This window comes from Micromys minutus (assembly GCF_963924665.1).
Source record: "Micromys minutus genome assembly, chromosome: 24".
Lineage (NCBI taxonomy): Eukaryota > Metazoa > Chordata > Mammalia > Rodentia > Muridae > Micromys > Micromys minutus.
In genome coordinates, this window is record NC_137959.1 from 4242550 (window position 1) to 4263800 (window position 21251).

The following is a 21251-nucleotide window of genomic DNA, read 5'->3' on the forward strand; positions in this document are numbered from 1 at the left end:
ACTCGGGACAAAAGCTGAAAAACTTCCAAGTTCAGAATTCCTCTCTTATGCATAAAGCACCAAGCAAGTGTGAATACTCTTGGCCTGTCTGTATCTTTATCCTTTCTTTGTAGAACTTGGTAGGTGTGCTGGATAGTTTTATATCAACTTGACACAAGCTAAAGTCATCTGAGAGGAGGGAACCTTGATTAAGCAAATGGGCGGAACCATCTTTGGACTGGTCGTTCTGGTTCTATAAGAGAGCAGGCCGAGAAAGTCATGTCAGGCATGCTACTAAGCATTACCCCTCCATGGCCTCTACATCAGCTCCTGCCTCAAGGTTCCTGTCCTGTTTGAGTTCCTGCCGTCACTGCCTTTGATGAACTGTTATATGGAATTGTGAGTGAAATAAACCCCTTCCTCTCCAACTTGCTTTTGGTTATGATGTCTCAATAGTAACCCTAACTCGGACAGTCTGTGTAGGGAACCATTCTAAGTGAGCATGAGGCTCTCCCTGGTGTTCATTTGACAGTGAGAAAACCCTTTGTGTGTAACTCAGGAATCGTCCGTCCTTCACCAACAGCCATGAATTATAGCAGAGTAAGTTTCTAGGTGCAAATGTGGTGGAACCTCGGGTGACAGTCACATCAAGGCAAGGGGCTTCTTTTCTCTGGTAATAGCTATTGAGAAGACAAGCTTTGCCAAGTCACTAACTCTATCCCAAGTGGCAGGTGCTTGTTAGCCACATCTGACCCAGGAGTTCTGGTGGGAAGATGCTTGGCTCTAATTGCAATAAGTGTCCCTTGTCATCCCCTAGGACCCATCAGATTTTCAAATAGCTAGAGGATTAGACCAGAAGAGACTATTACAGGATCCTCTTCCGCTCTGATGACACTATTCATCAGAGTCATCAGAGCTCTTCAGGGCTGGTGTCATCACTCTTGCAATTGCTGAGACTTGGGCGGTTTTCAGGAGTTCATACATGGCCAGTGGTTCTCAGTCAAGATGGATTTTGCCCTCCCAAGTGACATGGCAGTGTCTAGAATCAAATTTTGCTGTCATAACCAGATGTCACTGGCATTAGTGGGTGGAGGTAAGGGATCTGTTAAACACCATACAATGCCCAGGAAAGCCCTCTGGCGAGACTCATCTGTTTCAAAATGGCAGCTGAGACGAGAGTGGACACTTTGCACTTAGCCTTACTGTGGCCACCGTGACTCCAGAGTGTGGACAATCCGGACCAGGTGCTGGCAGAAGCATAATCTTACTGTTTCTCCAACACATCTGGCAGCCGGAGAAATGGTGACAGAGTGGGGTCACCAAATCCCTGAACACGCCAATAAACCCCATAAGTCTGTCTCCCAGTGCAAGGGCTGTGGGAGCTTCAGGCTTCCTGCTCTCGGTGTCTTCTTGTGTGTTATGAGTGACAGTGCTTCAAAGCTCTGGGCTTCACTGTCCTTAGTGCCCAGTGGCCTAGAATTTTCTCTTTCCTTTGAGGGGATGATGTAGGGGAATAGTTACAGTATTGACTTATAGTGCAGAGTCCTTCCTTTAATGTACAACTTTAATGTTCTCAACTTGTGGGTCATGACCCCTTTGGGGGGGTCACATATTAGATATCTTGCAAATTACAGTTATGAATGAGAATAAATGTATGGTTGGGTGGCACCACACCACGAGGAACTGTGTTAAAGGGGCACAGCATTAGGAAGGTTGAGAACCAGTGGGCTGGAGGGATCCCGAATCAAAGAGTCTGGGCTTGGTAACTGACTTAGATCTGGAAACGTCTTAACAGAGTCAGAGGACTAGGGTAGAAGGTAGTCCTCTGCTGAACAACTCTTGATTTTTAGTTACCAAACTCAAGCATCGTTACCTGATTTCCACTGCTATGAGGTCTGAAAACCAGGATTCCCCATCCACCCTGCGGCCTCGCTGTTAGTGGCGATAAGCAGGGTTACCTTTCCTTGCATGGTTAGGGACTGCTATCGGCTCCTTGACAGTTCCTATTCCTGTCACCACCATGGATGCCAGAGAGAGAGAGAGAGAGACAGAGAGACAGAGAGAGACAGAGACAGAGACAGATCAACGAGGAAGGAGTCATGAGAGTTCAGCTGAAGAATGGGAGCCCCAAATGCAAATATTAGTAAGATAGACTGCCCAGTTATTGAGTGAAGCTTGAAAATAAATCTTGGTCTGTCTGTGTCATTATTGAGAACTAGCTATGATAAAGAAATACAGCCACCATATTAATTTACAGCTGACATTTAAAGTTAACATTTTCTCCTAGCTCCGAGTTCAACGATAGATGCAGAATGTGATAGGGAATGTCCCCTGTGGCATCCACATGCATGTACATATGCCACCTTCTCACACTTGAGGACATCCTGGTTAGTGGGCTTGAAGAAGCATACCCTGTACCAGCTTCTGGTGTCTCTGCAAGACTACAAAATCCAGAGTCACAAATTAGCATTTTCTACCAACCCATCTGGGGCCCAGTGTCTGCTCACTACAGTCTTACACAGTCCACTTTGTGAGTCTGGCATGTGGAGGCAGCACTGGCCCTCAGGAACCTTCAGCCATTTCTTTCCCAGTGGAGCTGACATGTCCACCCGTGTACTTACCTGAATTCAGGTGACATCATGGTGGGCCTTGAGGAACCTCCACAAGTGTCATTCTGCAAGTACCTGCTTCCAGTGAGACTGCGGACTCTCAAGCAAAGGATGATTCTTCAGCCCCTGTGAGGAGAAGCCCCCGTGAGGAGAAGCCCCCGACTCTGCCCGCTGGGTGGTCTAAGACTCCTCTATGCAAATGTCCCCAACTCACGGCTTTGCTTCCACTCTATCAGACTTTGACATAGACAATGTCATTACTGAAGTGCATTCCTTCCATCTGTCCATCCCTCCCTCCTTTCCTTTTCTCGTTCTCTCCATCTCTCTGAGAAGCATCTACGTATGTTTCCCAGGCTGGCCTCGAACTTCTGACCCTCCTGTGCCAGTCCTCTACATGCATCAGTGTGTCCCAGCATGTGTGCTCACATTCGCTTTCATTTGCAGCCCCACCAGGCTTGTGATCACACCCAAGCCAACTTTAAGCACAACAGGATATGAAGACCTTCACTCAGATTCACCATGGAGGGCTGCTGCCTTTCAGAGCATGGCTGTCACATATCCCAAAAGAAGCTACTCTGCACTTGAATTGATGTCCCCTTTTGGGGGTAAAGCAATTACCTCTTGCCTAGAGATTCACTGATCAAATATGGTAAATCTGTACTGCACTTGGGTGAACCGTGGGTGAGAGTTAGGAACTTGGAAAGTACCATTAGGGGCCATTATCCTCCCTCCCTTGTACCTATTTTCAAACAGATGCCCACAAAATCTAAAAGTCTCACTCAAGGACACCTTCTGTTGACAAAGCCTGAAGTAAATGTGTGAGCTGATGCTTTCCTTTGGGGATGGTATGATCCCAGGATAAGCAGGTTTAAGGCAAAGGGGAAACAAAGCAGAGGCAGAAGGAGGGATAACAAATATCACCACCAAGCCAGAGCTTCGGAGGAAGAGACCCAGCAGTTTCCTTACCCCTAAGTGTTCAGTCATCAAGGGCTGGCTAGCTGGATTCTGTTGCTTCCTTAGATCTGTTACTCACCTCTACCCACCCTGCCTATGGCCTGGAAGTCTATCTGAAGGACCAATGAATCCTATGTTCTAGCTTCTACTCCAGGTCACCAATACAAAGTACCAAGAGGAAATCTAGGAGTGAGATAAGGTTTTGAGGCTGGCCCTGTCCTGTTCACCACAGCACAGCTCCTACCAACCACCTTCCCCTACAGCAGCTCTCAAATCAGAAGAGTGCCACCCTTCTAATCCTGTCAGCACCAGAATTACAGAAGTGGCCCTGGATACAGGTTTCCTTCACCACAGTCCACACCTTTGCCAAGATCCTCTTTCTAAGATTGATTACAGGTGGCAGTGTGCCCTCTGCTTGCTGTCGGGATGAACGAGAATAGAGTGCTCATTCTCTGATCCTCCCAAAGAAAGGCCTAATCATTCTCAGAAAATTACCAGTAAATGTCTTTAGTTCTATGTAAACATAAAGGCTGTGTGATTGGCACATTGCTCTCCTCTAAGCAGGAAATAAAGGACTTCATTTTTCAATCAGTTTGAGGCCCATCAGGAGAGCCCCTGGGGCTCAACTAGTCTCTTCCTCAGCCAGCGTGAAATGCCAATGGCATTCTCAGGGGGATAGATGGGGTCTCATTTCTACCATCTGCCAGGGAAGGACTGGAAGGAAAGAGGCAATAAAAGGAGCTAATTTACTCTTTTTGGGAAATTAGGCAAATCCCAACATTGATTTTACAAAAGCGAAAAGAACATTATTGTATGGCAAGCTTCCACGGACACTCTTATCCAAATGCAATTTAACCAACGATAACTCTAGAGGTAGGAGTCCAATATGCTAACTACTCTCCATGTGTGGCTGTTTACATTTAAATTAATTAAAATTAAATTGATTAAACCCGCACTCCTCAGTCACCCCATACACATCAGGAATGCTTAGCAGTTGCAAGTGACTACTGGTCACAATTATCATTAAGTATTTCCAGCACTGTAGAACATTCACCACAGAATACCATTACTCCTAAAATGATCATTCTATATTTTTTCATGTTGCTCTTTGAAACTTATCATATTTGTTGAATGTTAAGACATTAAGTAAATTATTTTAAGTGTGGATGTATGGTGACTAATCCCACCAATCATGTATCTGAGGCAGGAGGACAGCTGTAAGTTCAAAGCCAGCCTGGGTTTTATGGTAATATGAGCCTGTCTCAAACAACAACAGAACAAAGCAGAACAAAACCCTGAGTGTGTTACGTGGTGTGCGTAAGTTGAGAGTCCTTACTAGGTTGTGGTTCTGAACAGAGCAAAGACTAGCTTAGTTCATAAAATTTTAAACTATTTATTTTAAACTTTGCATAGTTTAATTTCTCTAGATATCAGTAAACTGATTTTAAAATTTCTTCATGAGGCTTACATCGTTAAAAAGTTTTTAATAATATATTCAAGATTCCTTCTGGTCTAACATATTAAGTAAAAGTATGAAGTAAACATACTTTTTTGAGGCTGATGCTCTGCCCACCTGCTCTGAGAACAGTGAACATTTGTGCTGCTTAGGCTTGAGATTTGTTAAAAACACCAGGAGAGCGAATGTCGCCCAGCTCCCCAGACACAATAAAACCACATATGAGAAAGAGGGGCGGGGCCTATGCTAGTCTGATAAAGATAGAGCCCAGAGAGTCTAAAATATCAGAATGGGTTTCTACACAAATGAACCAAACTGAAGAGTAGCTCCACAGTAGCGGAGCTCTCTAAGCCACTTTTGTGCGCACTGTGTCTTTTGTATCTTTTGTATGAAACCACTAAGCAATTTTTCACTTTCAAACGCTGACCCAGGGGAGCTAAGCTTTCTCAGAAGAGCAGCCATCCTGGTAAGCTGTAGGGTCTTCTGGAAAACACATTAAATTCCAGACTACACTGGAGGGCACTGAAAGTAAACTGTTGATTGCACTTGATGTTGACATGTGGTTTCTCTGGAAAAAGTAAAATCAAATCAAGGAACGTGGAAAGAAGGTAAATTGAGGTCATTTTGGTTAAAGTTGACTAAGATTACCTATGAAATCTTTTTCAAGAATTTTAAAAATCACAGTTTTTTTTTTTGGAAAAGATTTTATGTGTGCCTGTGTGTGTGTGTGTGTGTGTGTGTGTGTGTGTGTGTGTATGCTCTGCCACTATGTGCATGCGTGAGTGTGCGTGCTGTCCCCAGAAGCCAGATGAGACCATCAAAATCCTTTGGAGCTGGAGCTACAGAGTGGGTCCTAGGATCCAAAGTTCTCTGATAGAGCAGTAAGTGCCCTTGGCCACTGAGACGACTCTCCAGCACCACAGGGGTTTCAAATTATAAAACAACCCATATTCGTTACAGACGTTTTAGAAAATGGAAGTGTGTAGATTCATTCACACTCCTGAGAGGTAAACCCTAGTCATAGTTTAGGATATACTCTCAGGATTTGTGTTTCCTTGCATAAAAACAGCATTAGTGTACAACTTGAAAACACTGATAGATGAAATCATACTTTAAATATTGCTTGTCAGCCCCTTTTACCGAAGCATCTCATATTAGAGATGTTAATATCATTGAGTTCTGAGGAGTAGACTTGCTCTGCATTTTCTGAAGTGAAGGGAAATTTCATGTAGCTATGGAGTGTTCTGTTCCCATCAAGAACCTGATTCAGACTCTTTGGTTCAGTTGCAAAGTAACCAGCTCTCGGTTTTTTGTACTCAGAAATGAATGGCCAAAACCCACTAAACATCAACAAACAGCTTCTATCCTGAGCTCCCCAAACCCCACATTAATTTTTTCACTGCTGTTTTAAGTGAAAAGATACACATTTCTATCGTCACAAGTTCTAGAGACTTTTCCCCTTAAATTACAGAAAACAAAGCCAAAAATTAGCTCATCTTACATTTAAACATGGAGGAGTGCTTTTATGACTCATTAGTGCTAAGTATAAGGACACTGTCATTCTGCATTTGGGACCAACCGTCCTGAGAGACCGAGGCTCCAAGAAAGAGCACAAGCAGGAGAGGATTGATACCCATCAAGCAAAAATGGCAACACGGTTGAGGCAAGGTCTGCATGTGACATTATATGACCTGAGCAGGTTGTATTTATGTGCACTCGTTTGTGCGCGCACACACACACACACACACACACTAGCGAGCACACATGTATGCACACATGCACACGCACACACAAATATATGTAACAATTAAAGAAAGGCCATAAATTTGAAAGACAGCAGCAGGGTGGGGTGCATGGAGGGTTGAGGGAGGAAAGGGAAGGGAGAAATGATATAATTGTAGTGCAGTCTTGAAATGGTTAGAAAAATTTAGTTAATAACTAAATTAGATTGCTATCTATAGTAGGATTATGCAGCAATATAAATAATGACACAGATGCTTTTTAATATTTTAAAGCTGAGTCCTAGCTAGGACAGTCTTCCAGCTACTCTAAATTTAACCCGACTAATCCTGGCTCCTCCACTTTGCTCCACTCTGGTCCATCCATTTCCCTTCTGCCCTCCCTCCTTCCCTCCCTCCCTCCCTCCCTCCCTCCCTCCCTCCCTCCCTCCTTCCCTCCCTCTCTTTCAGTGATTTTTTTGCCCTCCACTTCTGCCCAGCTATTGGTCGCCAGAATTTTACTACAGCCAATCAGATACACTTCTAGATTGCCTCTAGGATAATGAGGACAAACCTATATTTACAAAGTATGAGACTGATGGCCAGCTATAGGAAAAGCAATACCAAGATCCTGCCAGAACTAACAGCTGAATATGGAGACACACCTTCACACGGAGAGCCCCAACAGGTATCTACAGTCTGGAAAGAAATCCAAGGCAGAGCTCAGCCTTAGAAATGCACAGTAATGTGAGAGATATGTGGCAGGCCAGATCTATTTTGTTACAGGAGGCTTGTGGAAGTTTCCGTGGGTGGTGTGAGCCAGAAAAGCTGCCGTGTAGCCGGGTGTGGCTGCTCACGTCTATGATCCCCAAACTCTGGAAATGGACACGTGGAAATCCTGAGCCTGGGATACAGTGAGACCCTGCCTCACAATCGTCTTCTTCATCTCCATCATCATCCTGCCTGGCCCTGTCTTCACCGTGAGGTAGCCATTGTGGGTTTCAGGCAATTGCTGTGATGTTATTAAGCACAGAGCTGGGGAGAGAGGGACGGAGATTTCCACCGCACAGAGGGCACAAACAACCTTAGGAGGACAGAAAATTAAAACAAAATGTATTTACAGCTTTGGATTTTAATATAATTTCTTGAATTGCTGGCTTATATAATTTTATTTTTAACAATACCCATGTTTAACATCCACAAGGAAAGTTATAGTAAAGGGCCATGACCCTGCCCTCAGCCCATTGGCCAAGTTCTTCTGATCAAGACTCCAGACCCATACACCTCAGATGTCACCTCAGATGTCACCTCAGATGTCAGCAGCACCACAGTGGTGGCTCTGATGACCCACGAAATTCTGTGATTCTAATTTCTACCCTTCCAAGAAAATGTGCAGAATGATGGGAAACAGTGAGTTGGTGACAGACTTCCATAGTGACATTCTTTGGAGTGAAACATGAAGTTTCCCCCTTTGGTCACACTGGTGACCCCATCCGAGCCAGGGCTGGACTGGCATACTGCCTTGTTGAAAGTGGCTCTGTACCTGGTTGATGTGGGCTGGCTGCCATGTTAATTGGTGTCTGTGAGTGCAGACATTCGAACACTGGTACACACATCGCATCCATGTGGGAGGAAGGCTTCAACCCAGACATCCAGACATGCCAACACAGTCTACTCTGCTGACTATGTGCCCGGACAAAGGAGAAGATGGTGCCAAGGTCACTTTGATAGCTCATCATTTTAAGTGCTGGATATAGCTGAGGAAAACAATGAAGATGCAGCCTGAGATGGAGCGGGAAAGGCCAAGGAGATTGGCTTTTCTTCCCTATTTTTTCTTTTTTATTAGATATTTTATGCATTTACCTCTCCAATGTTATCCCTTTCCCCTCCTATCTCCCTCCCACCTCTGCCTGCTTCTGTGAAGATGCTCCCTCTTACACCCAGCCACTCCCAACTCAATGCCCTGACATTCCCCTACACTGAGGAAAAGAGCCTTCACAGGACCAAGGGCTTCTCCTCCTGTTGATGTCAGACAAGGCCATCCTCTTACTACATATGTGCCTGGAGCCATGGATCCCCCCATGTGTGCTCTTTGGTTGGTGGTTTAGTCCCTGGGAGCTCTGGGGGTTCTGATTGGTTGATATTGTTCTTCCCATTGAGTTTCAAATTCCTTCAGCTCCTTCAGTCCTTTCTCTAACTCCTCCATTGGGGACCCCATGCTCAGTCTGATGGTTAGCTGCAAGCATCCTCATCTGTATCAGTATGGCTCTGGCAGAGCCTCTGAGGAGATATCCATATCAGTCTCCTGTCAGCAAGCACTCCTTGGAATCAGCAATAGTGTTTGGGTTTGGTGACTGTATATGGGGTAGATTTTCAGGTGGGGCAGTCTCTGGATGATCTTTTCTTCAGTTCCTGCTCCACTCTTTGTCCCTGTATTTCCTCCCGTGAGTATTATATTCCCCCTTCTAAGAAGGATCAAAGAATCCAAATTTTAGCATTCTTTCTTGATCTTCATAATATCTGTGAATTGTTTCTTGGGATTCTGAGCTTTTGGGTTAATATTCACTTATCAGTGAGTGAATACAATATATATTCTTTTGTGACTGGGTTAGCTCACTCAGGAGGATAGTTTCTAGTTCCATCCATTTGCCTAAGAATTTCATAAAGTCACTGTTTTAATAGCTGAGTAAATGTACTGTATTTTCTCTATTCATTCCTTTGTTGAAGGACATCTGGGTTCCTTCCATCTTCTGGCTATTATAAATAAGGCTGCTATGAGCATGGTGGAGCATGTGTCCTTGTTAGATGTCAGAACATCTTTTGGGTATATGCCCAGGAGTGTTATAGCTGGGTCTTCAGGTAGTAGTACTATGTCCAATTTTCTAAGGAACCGCCAGACTGATTCCAGAGTGGTTGTACCAGTTTACAATCCCACCAAAAATGGAGGAGTGTTCCTCTTTCTCTATATCCTCGCCAGCATCTGCTGTCACCTGAGGGTTTGTTTGTTTGTTTTTTTATCTTAGCCATTCTGACTGGTGTAAGTTGGACTCTCAGGGTTGTTTTGATTTGCATTTTCTTAAAGACTAAGGATGTTGAACATTTCTTTAGGTGCATCTCGGCTATTCTGTATTCCTCAGTTGAGAATTCTTTGTTTAGCTCTGTACCCCATTTTTTAATAGGATTATTTGGTTCCCTGCAGTCTCCCTTCTTGAGTCTTTTGTATATTTTGGATTTTTGACAGTGTTCTTTGCCTTACAGAAACTTTGCAATTTTATGAGGTCTCCTTTGTCAATTCTTGATCTTAGAGCATAAACCATTGGTGTTCTGTTCAGGAAATTTTCTCCTGTGCCTATGTGTTGAGGCTCTTCCCCACTTTATCTTCTATCAGTTTCAGTGTATCTGGTTTTATGCAGAGGTTTTTGATCCACTTGGACTTGAGCTTCGTACAAGGAGATAAGAATGGTCAATTTTCATTCTTATAAATGCTGAGCTCCAGTTAAACCAGCACCATTTGTTGAAAATGCTGTCCTTTTCTCACTGTATGGTTTTAGCACTTTTGTCAAAGATCAAGTGACCAATAGTGGGTAGGTTCATTTCTGGGTCTTCAATTCTATTTCACTGATCTACCTGCCTGTTTCTTTACCAATATCATGCAGTTTTTAGTCATTATTGCTTCGTAGTACAGTTTGAGGTCATCGAGGGTGATTTCACCAGAAGTTCTTTTATTGTTGAGAATTGTTTTTGCTATTCTGTGTTTTTTTCATTATTCCAAATGAATTTGCAAATTGCTCTTTCTAACTCTACAAAGAATTGAGTTGCAATTTTGGTGGGGATTGCATTGAATCTGTAGATTGCTTTCAGCAAGATGGCCATTTTGACTATATTATTCCTGCCAATCCAAGAACATGGGAGATCTTTTTCAATTTCATTCTTCAAAGACTTGAAGTTCTAGTCATACAAATATTTCACTTCCTTGGTTAGAGATACACTAAAAAATTTTAAATTGTTTGTGACTATTGTGAAGAGTATCATTTTTCTAATTTTTTCTCAGCCTGTTTATCCTTTGAGTAGAGGAAACTACTAATTTATGCCAGTTAATTTTATATACAACCACTTTGCTAAAGTTGTTTATCAGCTGTAGGAGTTCTCTGGTAGGATTTTTGAAATCATTTAAGTGTACTATCTGTAAATAGTCATATTTTGAATTCTTTCTTTCTGATTTGTATTTGTATCCCTTTGACTTCCTTTTGCTGTCTAATTGCTCTGGACAGGACTTCTAGTATTATATTGAATAGGTAGGGGGGAGTTTATTTTAGTGGGATTGCTTCAAGTTTAATGTTGGCTACTGGTCTGCTGTATATGGCTTTTACTATATTTAAGTATTGGGCTTGAATTTCTGATCTTTCCAAGACTTTAACATGAAGGAGTGTTGAATTTTGTCAAATGCTTTCTCAGAATCTAATGAGATGATCCTGTGTTTGTTGATAAATTTCCATGTATTGAACCATTCCTGCATCCCTAAGATGAAGCCTATTTGATCATGGTGAGTCATAGTTTTGATGTGTTCTTGAATTCAGTTTGCAATAGTTTTATTGAGTATTTTTGCATCAATATTCATGAGGAAAATTGGTCTGAAGCTTTCTTTCTTTGTAGGGTCTTCATGTGGTTTAGGTATAAGCATAATTGTGGCTTCAAAGAACCAACTGGGTAGTGTTTCTTCTGTTTCTATTTTGTGTAATAGTATGGACAGTATTGATATTAGGTTTTCTATAAAAGTCTCATAGAATTTAGCTTAAACCCATCTGGTCTTGGGCTTTTTTGGCTGGCAGACTTTTAATGACTGTTTCTATTTCTTTAGGCTTATGGGGCTGTTTAGATGGGTTATCTGATCCTGATTTAACTTTGGTACCTGTTATCTGTCTAGAAAATTGTTCATCTCCTCCAGATTTTTCAGTTTTATTGAGTATAGGCTTTTGTATTAGGACCTAGTGATTTTTAAAATTTCCTTAGTTTCTGTTGTTATGTCTCCATTTTTACTTATAATTTTGTTAGTTTTCATATTGTAATTATGTTCTTTCGTTAGTCTGGCTTAGTTTCTTTTTAATATCTTGTTGATTTTCTCAAAGAATAAGCTCCTGGTTTTGTTGATTCTTTGTATAGTTCTTTTTGTTTATACTTGGCAGATTTCAGCTCTGAGTTTAATCATTTCCTTCTATCTACTCCTCTTGAGTATATGTGCTATTTTTTTTTTTTTTTTTTTTTTTTTTTTGTCCTAGAGCTTTCAGTTGTGCTGTCAAGGTGCTAGTGTATGCTTTCTCCAGGTTCTTTATGGAGTTGCCCAGAGCTATGAGTTTTTCTCTTAGTACTGCTTTCATTGTGTCTCATAAGTTTGGGTATGTTGTGCCTTTATTTTCATTAAATTCTAAAAAGTTTCTTTTATTTCTTCCTTGACCAAATTGTCATTGGGTAGAGCACTGTTTAGCTTCCATGTGTATGTGGGCTTTCTGTTGTTTTTGTTGTTGTTGAAGACCAACCTTAGTCCATGGTGATCTGATAGGATGCTTGGGATTATTTCAGTCTTCTTGTATCTGTTGAGACCTGTTTTGTGACCAATTATATGGTAAATTTTGGAGAAGTTATCTTGAGATGATGAGAAGAAGGTATATTTCTTTTTGTTTTAGGTTTATATGTTCTATAGATATCTGTTAAATCTATTTGGTTTATAACTTCTGCTGGTTTCACTGTTTCATTTGTTTCCATGATCTATCCATTGAAGAGTGGGGTGTTGAAGTTTTCCATTGTTATTGTGTGTTGTGTAATGTATTCTTTCATGAATCTGGGTGCCCTTGTATTTGGAGCATAGATGTTCAGAACTGAGACATCATCTTGGTAGATTTTTCATTTGATGAGTATGACGTGTCCTTTTTATTTTTTAAATAACTTTGAGTTGAAAATTTATTTTATTCAATATTAGAATGTCTATTCCAACTTATTTCTTGGGACCATTTGCTTGGAAAATTTTTTCCAGCTTTTTATTTTGACTTAGTGTCTGTTTTTGTCACTAAAGTGTGTTTCCTGTATGCAGCAAAATTCTGGGGCCTGTTTATGTTTCCAGTCTATGTCTTTTCATTGGAGAATTGAGTCTATTGATATTCAAAAATATTATGGAATACTGATTGTTGTTCCTGTTGCTTTTGTGTTGTTAGAAGTGGAATTATGGTTTTGTGGCTATCTTCTTTTGGGTTTGTTGCAAGAAGATTACTTTCTTGCTTTTTCAGGAATGTAATTTTCCTCTTTGTGTTGGAATTTTTCATCTATTATTCTTTGTAGGGTTGGATTTGTGAAAAATATTGCATAAATTTGTTTTTGCCATAGAATATCTTGGTTCCTCCATTTTTGTTAATTGAGAGTTTTGCTGGGTATTGTAGCCTGAGCTGGCATTTGTATTCTCTTGGGGTCTATATGATATCTATCCAGAATTTTTTAGCTTTCATAGCCTCTGTTGAGAAGTTTGGTGTAATTCTGATAGGTCTTCCTTTATATGTTACTTGACCTTTTCCCCTTACTGCTTTTAATATTCTTTCTTTGTCTAGTGCATTTAGTGTTTTGAGTATTATATGATGGGAGGAATTTCTTTTTTGGTCCAATTTATTTGGAGCTCTGTAGGCTTCTTGTATGCTTATGGGCATCTCTTTCTTTAGGTTAGGAAAATTTTCTTCTATAATTTTGTTGAAAATATTTACTGTCCCTTTAAATTGGGAGTCTTCACCCTCTTCTATACAAATTATCCTTAAGTTTAGTCTTCCCATTGTGTTCTGGATTTTCTGGATGTTTTGAATTAAGAGCTTTTTGCTTTTTTGCATTTTCTTTGACTAATGTGTAAATGTCTTCTATGGTATCTTCTGTCTCTGAGATTCTTTCTTCCACCTCTTGTATTCTGTTGGATATGCTTGCTTCTATGACTCCTGATCTCTTTTCTAGGTTTGCTATCTCCAGGGTTATCTCCCTTTGTGATTTCTTTATTGTTTCTATTTCCATTTTTAGATCCTGGGTGGTTTTGTTTAATTCCTTCACCTGTTTGGTTATGTCATTCTTTAACTCTTTAAGGGATTTTTGTGTTTCCTCTTTAAGGGCTTTCACTTGTTTACCTGTATTCTCCTGTATTTTTTTAAGGTAGTTTTTTATGTCCTTCTTAAAGTCCTATCTATCATCATCATAATGTGATTTTAAATTCAAGTCTTGCTTTTGCAGTGTGTTGGGATATCCAGTACTTGCTGGGGTGGGAGAACTAGGTTCTGATAATGCCAAGAAGTCTTGGTTTCTGTTGCTTAGCTTCTTGGGATTGCCTCTTGCCATCTGGTTATCTCTGATGTTAGTTGGTCTTAATGTCTCTGACTGGAGCTTGTTCCTCCTGTGGACTTGTGAGCTTGTGATCTTAGGAGTTAGAGCACTCCTGGGATACCAACTTTTTCCAGGCAGGTTTTGGGTCTGAAGGTTTGTGGGACAGCCTTAGCTCTGGGTGCAGATGGAGACCAGAAGGGTCCTGTCCCAGGTTGCTCATCAGTTCCAGTGTCCTGTGTATCCTTAGCAGGTACCTCTTTGGAGAATCAGTGGAGAGAAAGTGGGTTATCACTCATGGGCTTAGAAGTGAGAGCACTCCTGGGTGACCAGTCTTCTCCAGGCAGATTTTGGATCCAGAGTGCTATGGGGTCTATTGGATTTCAAAAGAGAGAAGTGGCACCTGTACCTGGGAGCAAGATTTTTATCCTCTTTGGTGAGAGAAACTTGTTAGCAGAGTGATTGGGCAATTAGAGAAGCCAGAGCTACTGCATGGTGTGGCTTCCAAGAGAATCACAGTGAGGACTGATGAGATTGTGTGTCCATCCATCTTCCTATACAAGAAGTGTCTCCTCTTTCTTGCCCTTGACATTCCAATGTCCAACTCAAAACAAAGCCATCTAAAGAGTTGACCTGAGAGCACACCCACCCGTGTCCATCCATCAGTCACAGATCAGTGACAGTCCACATTTTGTAGAGCTGTAAGAATAAAGGAGATGTTGGAGACTGCCTAGCTGCATGCTGGTGTGGACTATCTCACACTCCCCACATCCAGCAGTGGCTATCTCAACAACTTCACAATCTTTCCCAGAAGAAAATGCAATTGAAGGACCCCAACACTTCACAGCAGAAATACTGAGTATTGACAGCATACAATCAGATGCAAACAACTACAGTATGAAGAAGAAAGTTGTACCTTGATGTACATCTCTTTCAATAATGTACCGGATCAAAGTCACTGAAGTCCCCAAAGCACCTGTGTGAAGACTTAACACTCATTCTTTTCACTGTTGCATTGTCACTTGAGTCAAAGGACCAGGACCTAGAATATGGGTCCATCCATTCAGCCTCCCTCAGCTTTTGAACTGGCTCCTTTTAAAAGGCATTTTAATTTCTATATAGAGAAGAAACAGAAGAAATTATTGCTCCAATTCCATTTGTGCATAATTTCACCCTTCATGGTTATAAAAATGCTTCCTGTATTTCTGATATTTAAATCATAAAGATGAGATAACAAACTATTATGCTGCAGGAGGATGGAGGTCAGAGTCAATGTAATCATGTTGTGCTCACCATTAAGTTTTTCTTGCATTTAAAAATGTCATTTAAAAAAGTTTGCTCCAAAGAAACAAAGTGAGCTGCAATAGTCTGTGATTGGAGAAAAAGTTCTCATTCATTACCACAGGACCCTCATTATTTGGTTCAAGCCAATGGGAAAGCATTGAGTATCCTCTGTATCCTACTCGGAGGAGGGATGACACAGGAGATGCTCACTGGGTAGCATTAATAAGTAGGAAGAACCATCTAGGCTTAGTGATTTTTCTCTAACAGTTTTTAATTTTCCATATGTTCTGACTTTTGCATTGAAAACATGTCCATAATTCTCAGAAGCCCTCATTAGAATGACTTGTGCAAGTGAGTATCTCTTTACCCTTGCTTCAAATGACGTAAATTTCAATTGTTCCCATCCGATTTCTAAAAGGACCGCCATTTTTCCACAAATCGCCCTATTCACAGAGACCTTTGAGAAGCTCTGGGTTAGTGTGTGACTTCTGTTTTTCAGATGTGTTCTCTTTGTGCTGATTAAAGGCAAGAGAATGGGAGTATGTTAGTCCCCCATCTCCTCATAGAATTTCCTAATCTATGCCATCTAATAACCTCCAAAGTTCTTTATTTTTATTTCTTCCTTTTATTTAATTCTTTTTCTTTATACTCCAGATTTTATTCCTCTCCTGGTCCACCCTTCACATTCCATACCTTCTCCCTGCCCCCTGTCTCCATAAGGATATCCCCACCCCCACCTCTCACTTCCCTACACCACCAGACCTCGAAACGCCCTGGGCCTCCAGTCTCTTGAGGGTTAGTGCATCTTCTCTGACTGAACCCAGACCCGACAATCCTCTGCTGTATATGTGTTGGGGGCCTTAGGTCAGCTAGTATATGCTGCCTGGTTGTGGTCTAGTGTCTGAAAGTTCTCGGGTGTCCAGGTTAATTGAGACTGCTGGCCCTCCTACAGGATCGGCCTCATCCTCAGCTTCTTCTAGCTTTTCCCTAATTCAACCACATGGGTCAGCAGCTTCTGTTGATCTGCATCTGACTCTTTCTGCTGGAGTTGAGCTCTAGAAGTTCTCTTTTTCCACTTTAGGACATTTCATCTAAGAGTCTCTCACCTCCCAGATCTCTGGTCCATTCTGGAGGGTCCCCCCAACCTTCTACTTCCTGAGATTGCTTGTTTCCATTTTTTTTTTTTTGCTGGCCCTCAGGGCTTCAGACCTTTCCCCCTCCCCCCACCCAATACCAGATCATACCCCCTCCCGGCCACCCCCTTTCCCTCTTCTCTTCTCCCTTTTCTCCCAGATTCCTCTCTCCCTTCCCCTTGTGATTACCAAAGGCAAATCTACAGATTCAGTTCAACCCCATCAAAATCCTAACACAATTCTTCAAAGACATGGAAAGAACAATTCTGGAATTCATCTGGAAAAACAAAAACCCAAAATAGTGAAAACAATTCTTTTTTTATGAATATTTCTCTTTTTTAAAATTTTTTATTGGATACTCTATATTTACATTTCAAATGTTATCCCCCTTTCCCCCACTACCATTCCCCTTTTCTTCCTCTTGCCTCCATGAAGGTGCTCCCTCTCCCAACCACCCTCTCCCACCTCAGCACCTTGGCATTCCCCTACACTGGGAAAACAAGTCTTCACTGGACCAAAGGTCTCTCCTCCCATTGATGCCAGACAATGCCATCTTCTGCTACACATGTGCCTGGATCCATGGGTCTCTCCATGTGTGCTCTTTGGTTGGTGTTTTAGTCCATGGGAGTTGTGAAGGGTTTGGTTGGTTGATAATGTTGTTCTTCCCATGGGGTTGTAGACCCTTTCAGCTCCTTCAGTCCTTTCTCTAGTTCCTTCACTGGGGTCCTTGTGTTCAGTCCGATGATTAGCTACAAGCATACTCAACTGTATCAGTATGGCTCTGGCAGAGCCTCTGAGGAAGATGCTTGCAGCTAACCATCAGATTGAACATGGGGACCTACAATAAAAGAACAGCTGGAGGAATCACCATTCCTGACCTCAAGCTCTACTACAGAGTAATAGTGATTAAAAAAAAAAAAAAAACTGCATGGTATTGGTACAGAAACAGACAGAGTGACCAATGAAATAGAATTGAAGACCCAGAAATAAAACCACACACTCTTGACCTTTAACAAAGGAGCCAAAAATATACAATGGAAAAAAGAAAGCACCTTCAATAAATAGTGCTGGCCTAACTGACTGTCTGTATGTAGAAAAATGAAAATAGACCCATATTTATCACCTTGCACAAAGCACAAGTCCAAATGGATCAAGGACCTCAACATAAAACCAGATACACTGAATCTAATAGAAGAGAAAATAGGAAAGAGCCTTGAACTCAATAGCACAGGGGGAAATTTCCTAAACAGAAGTCCAATGACTCACACTCTAAGATCAAGAAAATATAAATGTGACCTCATGAAACTGGAAAGCTTCTTTAAGGCAGAGGACATTATCAAATGGATAAATCGTCAACTTACAAATTGGGAAAACAATCTTCACTAACCCCAAACTGATAGAGGGCTAATATCCAAAATATATAAAGAACTCAAGAAACTAACCAACAAACCAGACAACCCAATAAAAAATGGGGTACAGAACTAAACTAAGAATTCACAACAGAGGAATCTCGAATGACTGAGAAGCACCTAAGGAAATGTTCCAAGTCCTCAGTGATCAGAGAAATGCAAATCAAACAACTCTGAGAATCCACTTTACACTAATCAGAATGGCTAAGATCAAAGAGTCAGGTAAAAACACATGTTGGCGAGGAAGTGGAGAAAGAGGAACATTCCTCCATTGTTGGTGGAATTGCAAACTGGTACAACCACTCTGTAAATCAGTCTGGATATTCCCCAGAAAACTGGAAACAGAACTACCTGAAGACCCAGCTATAACATTTAGAAATATACCCGAAAGATGCCCCACCATGCCACAGAGGCACGTGCTCCACTGTGCTCATAGCGGTATTGTTCGTGATAGCCAGAAGCTGGAAACAACCTAGTTGTCCCACGACATCAGAATGAATAGAGAAAATTTGGTTCATTTGCACAATGGAATACTACTCAGCTATTAAAAACAAGGATATCCTGAGTTTAGCAGGCAAAGGGATGGAGCTAGAAGATATCATCTTGAGTGAGATAAATCAGACCCAAAAGGACATGCATGGTATGTACTCACTAACAAGTGGATATTAGCCCCACATCCCCCCACAGAAAAAAAGAAGGAAAAAAAAGAAAAGAAAAAGTATTCAGAATACTCAAAATACGGTCCATAGAACTCAAAAAGGTCAACGAGCAATCATAAGCAATAACCTTTACTTCTAAATCCACAATTACTTCCAACATCCTAAATGCTGCACCAGTTCTGCTCTGAACTTCCCTCTGTTGTGTGTTTCTGAAGCACAGGAGGCACACAATGGAGGAAACGTTCACCTTTTGTGCACAATTCTGACAGGTCCACATGGAGTCGGAACAATTCTCCTCGCCCCTCACACTCTTTACTGGCTGGCCCTAGGTTTTCAGGCAGACAGCAGATTCTGTCACCTGCAGTTTCCTTCAGACATTTCTGAACCTGTCTTGACTCCGAGTGAGGGCAGTGCAGGCCTTCGACTGTAAGGCCTTGCGCCAGCTATGTTACCACACTACAAAAGAGTGTCCCGGGTACCTGAGATCGTCCCAGCCTTCCTGTATGGGTTTCCTAAGGCTGCTACTGAAGAATACCACAACCAGGTAGGTGGGAGTGGCAGAAATTCATGGCCCTGTGGCCTGTAGACAGGAAGTTTAAACCCAGACACTGGCAGGACCCCATTTCCTTCTGAAACTTGTAGCGACAGAGTTTGGACTTTAGAGCTTCTCTTTGGATGACCCGGTTGAACCCATAGTGCTTTCGGCTGAGTTCTGCCATGCTGGGCCGGTTTACCTGTACTCTTTCTGTAGCCACGCTTAATGAATTGACCAGTTCACACTGGTGGGCACAGGAGAAAGCAGGGAGAGGAGGCAGAGCCCGGCCACTGTCTGCATGGAGCTTTCCCTGTAATGAAAAATGCAGACATAAGCCAATGCACAAGAGGCAGTGTGGGATAAAACTATGGTTCGAACAAGCAGGACCTGCTGTGAAGGGGAAAGCTGTGGGAAGAAGAAAGGCTGCTCTGGAAAGGACATTGGTGCCAGGCCTGGGAAAATACCTTAGTGGGAGAGCACTTGCCTGGAGTGCCCAATTCCCAGAGTTCTGTCCCAGCATAAAAATCCAAAGTTTATTGAGAAGGGCGTCTGCTGCTAAAGTAAGGATGGGGAGTGAGGTGGAACAGTATTCCAGAGAGAGCAAAGGACGTTCTGAGCAATGGTGATGGGAAGGACACGATCTCCAGGGAACTGTCTGGTCCAGGGAACCATCCAAAGGCCACTGCAGATGGAACATGGTGAGCCACAGTGAAGGTAGAGACAGCCTGAGGTGAAGACAGCCGCCACAGTACACCCTGAGGTGAAGACAGCCGCCACAGTACACCCTGAGGTGAAGACAGCTGCCACAGTACATGCCGGGCCTTCAGTCACTCAAAGTTCTGAGAATGTGGTTTTTAGGGATTTCTCCTTAAGACTTAGACAGACACGGTTTGTCGTGTTTGTGGTTTGCAAAGGACCCCTCCATCTTGCGTGAAGTTCAGATGGAGAGCAGGGCGACCTTGGAAGTGGTTAGAACATTATCCCTGCCGCTCAGAAGGAGCTGGAGCTGGGTACATTAGTTGATGGCCCCAGTAAGTAAGAAGGGTCAAGAGGAAGCTGACTCAGGCTTTTCTGGAGAACTGACAGGACCTGCTGCAGGGAGGACACTGGGAAGAGAAAAGGTTTGGATACCTGGATATGTCCAGACTTTTGCACCCAGCTCCAGGCCTGTAGAGCGCCTGTGGGGGTCTGTATACACTCAGCCCAGGCACTATTGGGAGGTGTGGCCCCGTTGGAGTAGGTGTGGACTTGTTGGAGCTTTAAGATTCTCATCCTAGCTGCCTGGAAGTTAGTACTCTGCTAGCAGCCTTCAGATGAAGATGTAGGACTCTCAGCTCCTCCTGCACCGTGCCTGCCTTGATGATAATGGACTGAACCTCTGAACCTGTAAGTCAGCTCCAATTAAATGTTGTCCTTTGAAGAGTTGCCTTGGTCATAGTGTCTGTTCACAGCAGTAAACCCCTAAGACAGTACCTCACACTAGTCTGCCATTCGGATACTTTCTGTTCATTTAGCTAGCCTCACTTGAACCCCCTGGTCACCACTCATATATCTTGCATGGAGAGCCCTGAGCCCTGATTGGCTAGATCTCAGAACTGCCAGCTGCTAGTTGAAGTCTGGGCTTCTGCTGGACCTTAGGTGAGAACTGGTTTAGTCTCCAGGCTTCTGGTCCCCCAGATGCCCTTGCTTTCCTGTCCACGCTATTGGCTGAACTCCACTCTAACCAGAACTCTGCCAATGACTTCCTGACACATCTCAAGTCTACAATTCTGCTCATCTCCAAGGACCGTGAGATGAAGAGGATGATCTGGGTGACAGACAACAGCGGTCTCATACCTGTCCTCTGTTAGAGGCCTGACAGGACTTGTACCACAGATGCAGGGTTGGAAGGAGCCACACATCACAACCTCTGAGTGGGGATACAGTGTGAGCCTCTACTCAATGAGTTCCTTGCCTCTTTAAATCAGGCCCACATACACATAAGGGACAATGGACTAAAAACGGAGGGCTTCTAGATTGGGCTATCTCTGGTACAACTTAGCTCTTAGAAGCTGACCAAGGAGAGAAAGCAGTTTTATACTCCTGGTCACTCAAAACTAACCTGAGTTTTTATATCATGAAAGGTGATATATCATGAAAGGTGAGTACTTGTTTCTTGGACAAATCATCCCACAGAT